This window comes from Artemia sp. Qi Xiang Cuo, chromosome 11 (assembly GCF_049724085.1).
Source record: "Artemia sp. Qi Xiang Cuo chromosome 11, ASM4972408v1, whole genome shotgun sequence".
NCBI classification, from domain to species: domain Eukaryota; kingdom Metazoa; phylum Arthropoda; class Branchiopoda; order Anostraca; family Artemiidae; genus Artemia; species Artemia sp. Qi Xiang Cuo.
The window spans coordinates 60,398,586-60,411,864 of record NC_142804.1 but is presented as its reverse complement, the minus strand read 5'-3'; positions in this window follow the sequence as shown (position 1 = coordinate 60,411,864).

Genomic DNA, 13,279 nt, shown 5'->3' with positions numbered 1-13,279 from the left:
TTTACCTCGTCACAGTTACCTTCTCTTGATTTTTCGAAGTTCATTTTGAATTTCTGTCGTGAAATTCAAGAGTTGGAATATTTCAGTAGTGTTTTGTTTTTCTTTACCTTGTCACAGTTACATTCTGTTGATTTTACTAGTTCATTTTGTATTTCTTTCATTGAAATGCAAGAGTTGGAAAATTTTAGCAGTGTTTTGTTGTGCTCTAACTTGCCACATTTACATTCTCGTAATTTTTCTAAGTTCATATTAAATTTCTTTAGTGAAATTCAAGAATTGGAATATTTCAGTAATGTCATGTTGTGGTTTACCTTGTCACAGCTACATTCTCAGGATTTTTCAAAGTTCATCTTGAATTTCTGTCGTGAAATGCAAGAGTTGGAATATTTCAGTAGTGACTTGTTGTGCTTTACCTTGTGACAGTTACATTCTCTTGATTTTTCGAAGTTCATTTTGAATTTATGTCGTGAAATGCAAGAGTTGGAATATTTCAGTAGTGGTTTGTTGTGCTTTACCTTGTCACAGTTACATTCTGTTGATTTTCATAGTTCATTTTGATTTTCTTTCATTGAAATGAAAGAGTTGGAATATTTCAGTAGTGTTTTGTTTTGCTTTACCTTGTCACAGTTACATTCTCTTAATTTTTCAAAGTTCATTTTGAATTTCTTTCGTGAAAGGCTAGAATTGGAATATTTCAGTAGTGTCTTGTCGTGGTTTACCTTGTCACAGCTACATTCTCATGATTTTTCAAAGGTCATCTTGAATTTCTGTCGTGAAATGCAAGAGTTGGAATATTTCAGTAGTGACTTGTCGTGGTTTACCTTGTCACAGCTACATTCTCATGATTTTTCAAAGTTCATTTTGAATTTCCGTCGTGAAATGCAAGAGTTGGAATATTTCAGTAGTGTTTTGTTGTGCTTTACCTTGTCACAGTTACATTCTGTTGATTTTCATAGTTCATTTTGAATTTCTTTCATTGAAATGCAAGAGTTGGAATATTTCAGTAGTGTTTTGTTGTGCTTTACCTTGTCACAGTTACATTCTCTTAATTTTTCAAAGTTCATTTTGAATTTCTTTCGTGAAATGCAAGAATTGGAATATTTCAGTAGTGTCTTGTCGTGGTTTACCTTGTCACAGCTACATTCTCATAATTTTTCAAAGTTCATTTTGGATTTCTTTCGTTGAAATGCAAGAGTTGGAATATTTCAGTAGTGACTTGTTGTGCTTTACCTTGTCACAGTTACATTCTCTTGATTTTTCGAAGTTCATTTTGAATTTCTGTCGTGAAATGCAAGAGTTGGAATATTTCAGTAGAGTTTTGTTGTGCTTTACCTTGTCACAGTTACATTCTGTTGATTTTCATAGTTCATTTAGAATTTCTTTCATTGAAATGCAAGATTTGGAATATTTCAGTAATGTTTTGTTGTGCTTTACCTTGTCACAGTTACATTCTCTTAATTTTTCAAAGTTCATTTTGAATTTCTTTCGTGAAATGCAAGAATTGGAATATTTCAGTAGTGTCTTGTAGTGGTTTACCTTGTCAAAGCTACATTCTCATGATTTTTCAAAGTTCATTTTGAACTTCTGTCGTGAAATGCAAGAGTTGGAATATTTCAGTAGTGACTTGTTGTGCTTTACCTTCTCACAGCTACATTCTCATGATTTTTCAAAGTTCATTTTGAATATCTGTCGTGAAATGCAAGAGTTGGAATATTTCAGTAGTATTTTGTTGTGCTTTACCTTGTCGCAGTTACATTCTGTTGATTTTCATAATTCATTTTGAATTTCTTTCATTGAAATGCAAGAGTTTGAATACTTCATTAGTGTTTTGTTTTGTTTTACCTTGTCACAGCTATATTCTCTTAATTTTTCAAAGTTCATTTTGAATTTATTTTGTGAAATGCAAGAATTGGAATATTTCAGTAGTGTCTTGTCGTGGTTTACCTTGTCACAGCTACATTCTAATGATTTTTCAAAGTTCATCCTGAATTTCTGTCGTGAAATGCAAGAGTTGAAATATTTCAGTAGTGACTTGTTGTGCTTTACCTTGTCACAGTTACATTCTCCTGATTTTTCGAAGTTCATTTTGAATTTCTGTCGTGAAATGCAAGAGTTGGAATATTTCAGTAGTGTTTTGTTGTGCTTTACCTTGTCACAGTTACATTCTCCTGATTTTTCGAAGTTCATTTTGAATTTTTGTCGTGAAATGCAAGAGTTGGAATATTTCAGTAGTCTTTTGTTGTGCTACCTTGTCACAGTTACATTCTCTTGATTTTTCGAAGTTCATTTTGAATTTCTGTCGTGAAATGCAAGATTTGGAATATTTCAGTAGTGTTTTGTTGTGCTTTACCTTGTCACAGTTACATTCTGTTGATTATCATATTTCAATTTGAATTTCTTTCATTGAAATGCAAGAGTTGGAATATTTCAGTAGTGATTTGTTTTGATTTACCTTGTCACAGTTACATTCTCTTAATTTTTCAATGTTAATTTTGAATTTCTTTCGTGAAATGCAAGAATTGGAATATTTCAGTAGTGTCTTGTCGTGGTTTACCTTGTCACAGCTACATTCTCATGATTTTTCAAAGTTCATTTTGAATTTCTGTCGTGAAATGCAAGAGTTGGAATATTTCAGTAGTGACTTGTTGTGCTTTACCTTGTCACAGTTACATTCTCTTGATTGTTCGAAGTTCATTTTGAATTTCTGTAGTGAAATGCAAGAGTTGGAATATTTCAGTAGTGTTTTGTTGTGCTTTACCTTGTCACAGTTACATTCTCTTAATTTTTAAAAGTTCATTTTTGAATTTCTTTCGTGAAATGCAAGAATTGGAATATTTCAGTAGTGTCTTGTCGTGGTTTACCTTGTCACAGCTACCTTCTCATGATTGTTCAAAAATCAACTTGAATTTCTGTCGTGAAATGCAAGAGTTGGAATATTTCAGTAGTGACTTGTTGTGCTTTACCTTGTCACAGTTACATTCTCTTTATTTTTCGAAGTTCATTTTGAATTTCTGTCGTGAAATGCAAGAGTTGGAATATTTCAGTAGTGTTTTGTTGTGCTTTACCTTGTCACAGTTACATTCTCTTAATTTTTTAAAGTTCATTTTGAATTTCTTTCGTGAAATGCAAGAATTGGAATATTTCAGTAGTGTGTTGTCGTGGTTTTACCTTGTCACAGCTACATTCTCATGATTTTTCAAAGTTCATTTTGGATTTCTTTCGTTGAAATGCAAGAGTTGGAATATTTCAGTAGTGACTTGTTGTGCTTTACCTTGTCACAGTTACATTCTCTTGATTTTTCGAACTTAATTTTGAATTTCTGTCGTGAAATGCAAGAGTTGCAATATTTCAGCAGAGTTTTGTTGTGCTTTACCTTGTCACAGTTACATTCTGTTGATTTTCATAGTTCATTTTGAATTTCTTTCATTGAAATGCAGGAGTTGGAATATTTCAATAGTGTTTTGTTGTGCTTTACCTTGCCACAATTACATTCTCTTAATTTTTCAAAGTTCATTTTGAATTTCTTTCGTAAAATGCAAGAATTGGAATATTTCAGTAGTGTCTTGTCATGGTTTACCTTGTCACAGCTACATTCTCATGATTTTTCAAAGTTCATTTTGAATGTCTGTCGTGAAATACAAGAGTTGGAATATTTCAGTAGTGACTTGTTGTGCTTTACCTTGTCACAGGTACATTCTCTTGATTTTTTGAAGTTCATTTTGAATTTCTGTCGTGAAATGCAAGAGTTGGAATATTTCAGTAGTGTTTTGTTGTGCTTTACCTTCTCACAGTTACATTCTGTTGATTTTCATAGTTCATTTTGAATTTCTTTCATTGAAATGCAAGAGTTGGAATATTTCACTAGTGTTTTGTTGTGATTTACCTTGTCACAGTTACATTCTCTTAATTTTTCAAAGTTCATTTTGAATTTCTTTCCTGAAATGCAAGAATTGGAATATCGTTTCTTTAACTGAAAGTAAGGAGCAACATCAAAACTTAAACCTTTATACACAATACAGATACTTTATTCAAGAAATTATGAAAAAATCGCAAGTAAGTAACAAACTCTTTCTTGAATTCCCCATTTGGATTCACAATACAGAAATTTAATTCAAGAAATTATGGAAAAAAATGTAAGTAAGTAAGTAACAAACTCTATGCTTTTTCTGCATCAATTGTCGGATATATTGAATAAAATATGCAAAGTCGACATTACTTTATTTCATTTTTTAAGGTTAATTTAGACGAGGTTACGTGCGCGCACGTAACCTCGTCTAAATTAACCTTAAGAAAATGAAATAAAGCTATGTCGACTTTGCATATTTTATTCAACATATCCGACAATTGATGCCGAAAAAGCATAGAGTTTGTTACTTACTTACTTACATTTTTTTCCATAATTTCTTGAATTAAATTTCTGTACTGTGCATCTAAATGGGGAATTCAAGAAAGAGTTTGTTACTTACTTGCGATTTTTTCATAATTTCTTGAATAAAGTATCTGTATTGTGTATCCAAGGTTTAAGTTTTGATGTTGCTCCTTACTTTCAGTTGAAGAAACGATATTCTAATTCTTGCATTTCACGAAAAAAATTCAAAATGAACTTTGAAAAATTAAGAGAATGTAACTGTGACTGGGTAAAGCACAACAAAACACTAGTGAAATATTCCAACTCTTGCATTTCAATGAAAGAAATTCAAAATGAACTATGAAAATCAAAAGAATGTAACTTTGACACGGTAAAGCAGAACAAAACATTACTGAAATATTCCAACTCTTGAGTTTCACGAAAGAAATTCAAAATAAACTTTGCAAAATCAAGAGAATGTAACTCTGACAAGGTAAAGCACAACAACACACTACTGAAATATTCCAACTCTTGCATTTCATAAAAGAAATTCAAAATGAACTTCGAAAAATAAATAGAATGTAGATGTGACAAGGTAAAACACGACAAGACACTACTGAAATATTCCAATTATTGCATTTCACGAAAGAAATTCAAAATGAACTTTGAAAAATTAAGAGAATGTAATTGTGGCAAGGTAAAGCACAACAAAACACTATTGAAATATTCCAACTCTTGCATTTCAATGAAAGAAATTCAAAATGAACTCTGAAAATCAACAGAATGTAACTGTGACAAGGTAAAGCACAACAAAACTCTACTGAAATATTCCAACTCTTGCATTTCACGACAGAAATTCAAAATGAAGTTCGAAAAATCAAGAGAATGTAACTGTGACAAGGCAAAGCACAACAAGTCACTACTGAAATATTCCAACTCTTGCATTTCACGACAGAAATTCAAGATGAACTTTGAAAAATCATGAGAATGTAGCTGTGACAAGGTAAACCACGACAAGACACTACTAAAATATTACAATTCTTGAATTTCACTAAAGAAATTCAAAATTAACTTTGAAAAATTAATAGAATGTAACTGTGACAAGGTAAAGCACAACAAAACACTACTGAAATATTCCAACTCTTGCATTTCAATGAAAGAAATTCAAAATGAACTATGAAAATCAACAGAATGTAACTGTGACAAGGTAAAGCACAACAAAACACTACTGAAATATTCCAACTCTTGCATTTTACGACAGAAATTCAAAATGAACTTCGAAAAATCAAGAGAATGTAACTGTGACAAGGTAAAGCACAACAAGTCACTACTGAAATATTCCAACTCTTGCATTTCACGACAGAAATTCAAAATGAACTTTAAAAAATCATGAGAATGTAGCTGTGACAAGGTAAACCACAACACGACACTACTGAAATATTCCAATTCTTGCATATCACGAAAGAAATTCAAAATGAACTTTGAAAAATTAAGAGAATGTAACTGTGACAAGGTAAAGCACAACAAAACACTACTGAAATATTCCAACTCTTGCATTTCAATGAAAGAAATTCAAAATGAACTATGAAAATCAACAGAATGTAACTGTGACAAGGTAAAGCACAACAAAACACTACTGAAATATTCCAACTCTTGCATTTCACGACAGAAATTCAAAATGAACTTCGAAAAATCAAGAGAATGTAACTGTGACAAGGTAAAGCACAACAAGTCACTACTGAAATATTCCAACTCTTGCATTTCACGAAAGAAATTCAAAATGAACCTTGAAAAATCATGAAAATGTAGCTGTGACAAGGTAAACCACGACACGACACTACTGAAATATTCTAATTCTTGCATTTCACGAATTAAATTCAAAATTAACCTTGAAAAATAAACAGAATGTAACTGTCACAAGGTAAAGCACAACAAAACACTACTGAAATATTCCAACTCTTGCATTTCAATGAAACAAATACAAAATGAACTATGAAAATTAACATAATGTAACTGTGACAAGGTAAAGAACAACAAAACACTACTGAAATATTCCAACTCTTGCATTTCAATGAAAGAAATTCAAAATGAACTATGAAAATCAAGATAATGCAACTGTGAAAATGTAAAGCACAACAAAACACTACTGAAATATTCAAACTCTTGCATTTCACGAAATAAATTTAAATTGAATTTCGAAAAATAATGAGAATTTAACTTTGACAAGGTAAATAACAACAAGTCATTACTGAAATATTCCAAGTTTTGCATTTCACGACAGAAATTCAAAATGAACTTTGAAAAATCATGAGAATATAGCTGTGACAAGGTAAACCACGACAAGACACTACTGAAATGTTCCAATTCTTGCATTTCACGAAAGAAATTCAAAATGAACTTTGAAAAATTAAGAGAATGTAACTGTGACAAGGTAAAGCACAACAAAACACTACTGAAATATTCCAACTCTTGCATTTCAATGAAAGAAATTCAAAATGAATTATGAAAATCAACAGAATGTAACTGCGACAAGGTAAAGCACAACAAAACACTACTGAAATATTCCAACTCTCGCATTTCACGACAGAAATTCGAAATGAACTTCGAAAAATAAAGAGAATGTAACTGTGAAAAGGTAAAGCACAAAAAGTCACTACTGAAATATTCACTCTTGCATTTCACGACAGAAATTCAAAATGAACTTTGAAAAATCATGAGAATGTAGCTGTGACAAGGTAAAGCACAACAAGTCACTACTGAAATATTCCAACTCTTGCATTTCACGACAGAAATTCAAACTGAACTTTGAAAAATCATGAGAATGTAGCTGTGACAAGGTAAACCACGACAAGACACTACTGAAATATTCCAATTCTTGCATTTCACGAAAGAAATTCAAAATGAACTTTGAAAAATTAAGAGAATGTAACTGTGACAAGGTAAAGCACAACAAAACATTACTGAAATATTCCAACTCTTGCATTTCAATGAAATAAATTCAAAATTAACTATGAAAATCAACAGAATGTAACTGCGACAAGGTAAAGCACAACAAAACACTACTGAAATATTCCAACTCTCGCATTTCACGACAGAAATTCGAAATGAACTTCGAAAAATAAAGAGAATGTAACTGTGAAAAGGTAAAGCACAACAAGTCACTACTGAAATATTCCAACTCTTGCATTTTACGACAGAAATTCAAAATGAACTTCGAAAAACAAAGAGAATGTAACTTTGACAAGGTAAAGCACAACAAGTCACTACTGAAATATTCCAACTCTTGCATTTCACGACAGAAATTCAAAATGAACTTTGAAAAATCATGAGAATGTAGCTGTGACAAGGTAAACCACGACATGACATTACTGAAATATTCCAATTCTTGCATTTCACGAAAGAAATTCAAAATGAACTTTGAAAAATTAAGAGAATGTAACTGTGACAAGGTAAAGCACAACAAAACACTACTAAAATATTCCAACTCTTGCATTTCAATGAAATAAATTAAAAATTAAATATTGAAATCAACAGAATGTAACTGTGACAAGGTAAAGCACAACAAAACAATACTGAAATATTCCAACTCTTGCATTTTACGAAAGAAATTCAAAATGAACTTCGAAAAATCAAGAGAATGTAACTGTGACAAGGTAAAGCACAACAAGTCACTACTGAAATATTCCAACTCTTGCATTTCAACGAAAGAAATCCAAAATGAACTTTGAAAAATCATGAAAATGTAACTGTGACAAGGTAAACCACAACAAAACACTACTGAAATATTCCAATTCTTGCATTTCGCGAAAGAAATTCAAAATGAACTTCGAAAAATTAAGAGAATGTAACTGTGACAAGGTAAAGCACAACAAAACATTACTGAAATATTCCAACTCTTGCATTTCAATGAAAGAAATTCAAAATGAACTATGAAAATCAACAGAATGTAACTGTGACAAGGTAAAGCACAACAAAACTCTACTTAAATATTCCAACTCTCGCATTTCACGACAGAAATTCAAAATGAACTTCGAAAAATCAAAAGAATGTAAGTGTGACAAGGTAAAGCACAACAAGTCACTACTGAAATATTCCAACTCTTGCATTTCAACGAAAGAAATCCAAAATGAACTTTGAAAAATCATGACAATGTAGCCGTGACAAGGTAAACCACGACAAGACACTACTGAAATATTCCAATTCTTGCATTTCACGAAAGAAATTCAAAATGAACTTTGAAAAATTAAGAGAATGTAACTGTGACAAGGTAAAGCACAACAAAACACTACTGAAATATTCCAACTCTTGCATTTCAATAAAATAAATACAAAATGAACTATGAAAATCAACAGAATGTAACTGTGACAAGGTAAAGCACAACAAAACACTACTGAAATATTCCAATTCTGCATTTCACGACAGAAATTCAAAATTAACTTCGAAAAATCAAGAGAATGTAACTGTGACAAGGTAAAGCACAACAAGTCACTACTGAAATATTCCAACTCTTGCATTTCACGACAGAAATTCAAGATGAACTTTGAAAAATCATGAGAATGTAGCTGTGACAAGGTAAACCGCGACAAGACACTACTGAAATATTCCAACTCTTGCATTTCACAAAAGAAATTCAAAATGAACTTTGAAAAATCATGAGAATGTAACTGTGACAAAGTAAAGCAAAACAAGTCACTACTTAAACATTCCAACTCTTGCATTTCACGACAGAAATTCAAAATGAACTTTGAAAAATCATCAGAATGAAGCTGTGACAAGGTAAACCACGACAAGACACTAACTGAAATATTCCAATTCTTTCATTTCACGAAAGAAATTGCAAAATAAACTTTGAAAAATTAAGAGAATGTAACTGTGACAAGGTAAAGCACAACAAAACATTACTGAAATATTCCAACTCTTGCATTTCAATGAAAGAAATTCAAAATGAATTATGAAAATCAACAGAATGTAACTGCGACAAGGTAAAGCACAACAAAACACTACTGAAATATACCAACTCTCGCATTTCACGACAGAAATTCGAAATTAACTTAGAAAAATAAAGAGAATGTAACTGTGAAAAGGTAAAGCACAACAAGTCACTACTGAAATATTCCAACTCTTGCATTTCACGACAGAAATTCAAAATGAACTTCTAAAAATCAAGAGAATGTAACTGTGACAAGGTAAAGCACAACAAGTCACTACTGAAATATTTCAACTCTTGCATTTCACGACAGAAATTCAAAATGAACTCTGAAAAATCATGAAAAATGTAGCTGTGACAAGGTAAACCACGACATGACATTACTGAAATATTCCAATTCTTGCATTTCACGAAAGAAATTCAAAATGAACTTTGAAAAATTAAGAGAATGTAACTGTGACAAGGTAAAGCACAACAAAACACTACTAAAATATTCCAACTCTTGCATTTCAATGAAATAAATTCAAAATGAACTATGGAAATCAACAGAATGTAACTGTGACAAGGTAAAGCACAACAAAACAATACTGAAATCTTCCAACTCTTACATTTCACGAAAGAAATTCAAAATGAACTTCGGAAAATCAAGAGAATGTAACTGTGACAAGGTAAAGCACAACAATTCACTACTGAAATATTCCAACTCTTGCATTTCAACGAAAGAAATCCAAAATGAACTTTGAAAAATCATGAGAATGTAGCTGTGACAAAGTAAAGCACGACAAGACACTACTGAAATATTCCAATTCTTGCATTTCGCGAAAGAAATTCAAAATGAACTTCGAAAAATTAAGAGAATGTAACTGTGACAAGGTAAAGCACAACAAAACATTACTGAAATATTACAACTCTTGCATTTCAATGAAAGAAATTCAAAATGAACTATGAAAATCAACAGAATGTAACTATGACAAGGTAAAGCACAAAAAAACTCTACTTAAATATTCCAACTCTTGCATTTCACGACAGAAATTCAAAATGAACTTCGAAAAATCAAAAGAATGTAAGTGTGACAAGGTAAAGCACAACAAGTCACTACTGAAATATTCCAACTCTTGCATTTCAACGAAAGAAATCCAAAATGAACTTTGAAAAATCATGAGAATATAGCCGTGACAAGGTAAACCACGACAAGACACTACTGAAATATTCCAATTCTTGCATTTCACGAAAGAAATTCAAAATGAACTTTGAAAAATTAAGAGAATGTAACTGTGACAAGGTAAAGCACAACAAAACACTACTGAAATATTCCAACTCTTGCATTTCAATGAAATAAATTCAAATTGAACTATGAAAATCAACAGAATGTAACTGTGACAATGTAAAGCACAACAAAACACTACTGAAATATTCCAATTCTGCATTTCACGACAGAAATTCAAAATTAACTTCGAAAAATCAAGAGAATGTAACTGTGACAAGATAAGCACAACAAGTCACTACTGAAATATTCCAACTCTTGCATTTCACGACAGAAATTCAAGATGAACTTTGAAAAATCATGAGAATGTAGCTGTGACAAAGTAAACCCCGACAAGACACTACTGAAATATTCCAATTCTTGCATTTCACAAAAGAAATTCAAAATTAACTATGAAAATCAACAGAATATAACTGTGACAAGGTAAAGCACAACAAAACACTATTGAAATATTCCAACTCTTGCATTTCAATGAAATAAATTCAAAATAAACTATGAAAATCAACAGAATGTAACTGTGACAAGGTAAAGCACAACAAAACACTACTGAAATATTCCAACTCTTGCATTTCACGACAGAAATTCAAAATGAACTTCAAATAATCAAGAGAATGTAACTGTGACAAGGTAAAGCACAACAAGTCACTACTGAAATATTACAACTCTTGCATTTCACGACAAAAATTCAAAATGAACTTTGAAAAATCATGAGAATGTAGCTGTGACAAGGTAAACCACGACATGACATTACTGAAATATTCCAATTCTTGCATTTCACGAAAGAAATTCAAAATGAACTTTGAAAAATTAAGAGAATGTAACTGTGACAAGGTAAAGCACAACAAAACACTACTAAAATATTCCAACTCTTGCATTTCAATGAAATAAATTCAAAGTTAACTATTAAAATCAACAGAATGTAACTGTGACAAGGTAAAGCACAACAAAACAATACTGAAATATTCCAACTCTTTCATTTCAATAAATAAATTCAAAATGAACTTCGAAAAATCAAGAGAATGTAACTGTGACAAGGTAAAGCACAACAAGTCACTACTGAAATATTCCAACTCTTGCTTTTCAACGAAAGAAATCCAAAATGAACTTTGAAAAATCAAGAGAATGTAGCTGTGACAAAGTAAACCACGACAAGACACTACTGAAATATTCCAATTCTTGCATTTCACGAAAGAAATTCAAAATGAACTTTGAAAAATTAAGAGAATGTAACTGTGACAAGGTAAAGCACAACAAAACACTACTGAAATATTCCAACTCTTGCATTTCAATGAAATAAATTCAAAATGAACTATGAAAATCAACAGAATGTAACTGTGACAAGGTAATGCACAACAAAGCACTACTGAAATATTCCAACTCTTGCATTTTACGACAGAAATTCAAAATGAACTTCGAAAAATCAAGAGAATGTAAGTGTGACAAGGTAAAGCACAACAAGTCAGTACTGAAATATTCCAACTCTTGCATTTCAACGAAAGAAATCCAAAATGAACTTTGAAAAATCATGAGAATGTAGCCGTGACAAGGTAAACCAGGACAAGACACTACTAAAATATTCAAATTCTTGCATTTCTCGAAAGAAATTAAAAATGAACTTATAAAAATTAAGATAATGTAACTGTGACAAGGTAAAGAACAACAAAACACTACTGAAATATTCCAACTCTTGCATTTCAATGAAAGAAATTCAAAATGAACTATGAAAATCAACAGAATGTAACTGTGACAAGGTAAAGCACAACAAAACACTACTGAAATATTCCAATTCTGCATTTCACGACAGAAATTGTAAATTAACTTCGAAAAATCAAGAGAATGTAACTGTGACAAGGTAAAGCACAACAAGTCACTACTGAAATATTCCAACTCTTGCATTTCACGACAGAAATTCAAAATGAACTTGGAAAAATAATGAGAATGTAGCTGTGACAAAGTAAAACACGACAAGACACTACTGAAATATTCCAATTCTTGCATTTCACAAAAGAAATTCAAAATGAACTATGAAAATCAAGAGAATATAACTGTGACAAGGTAAAGCACAACAATACACTACTGAAATATTCCAACTCTTGCATTTCAATGAAAAAAATTCAAAATAAACTATGAAAATCAACAGAATGTAACTGTGACAAGGTAAAGCACAACAAAACACTACTGAAATATTCCAACTCTTGCATTTCACGACAAGAAATTCAAAATGAACTTTGAAAAATCATGAGAATGTAGCTGTGACAAGGTAAACCACGACAAGACACTACTGAAATATTCCAATTCTTGCATTTCACGAAAGAAATTCAAAATGAACTTTGAAAAATTAAGAGAATGTAACTGTGACAAGGTAAAGCACAACAAAACACTACTGAAATATTCCAACTCTTGCATTTCAATGAAAGAAATTCAAAATGAACTATGAAAATCAACAGAATGTAACTCTGACAAGGTAATGCACAACAAAGCACTACTGAAATATTCCAACTCTTGCATTTTACGACAGAAATTCAAAATGAACTTCGAAAAATCAAGAGAATGTAACTGTGACAAGGTAAAGCACAACAAGTCACTGCTGAAATATTCCAACTCTTGCATTTCAATGAAAGAAATCCAAAATGAACTTTGAAAAATCATGAGAATGTAGCTGTGACAAGGTAAACCACGACAAGACACTACTGAAATATTCCAATTCTTGCATTTCACGAAAGAAATTTAAAATGAACTT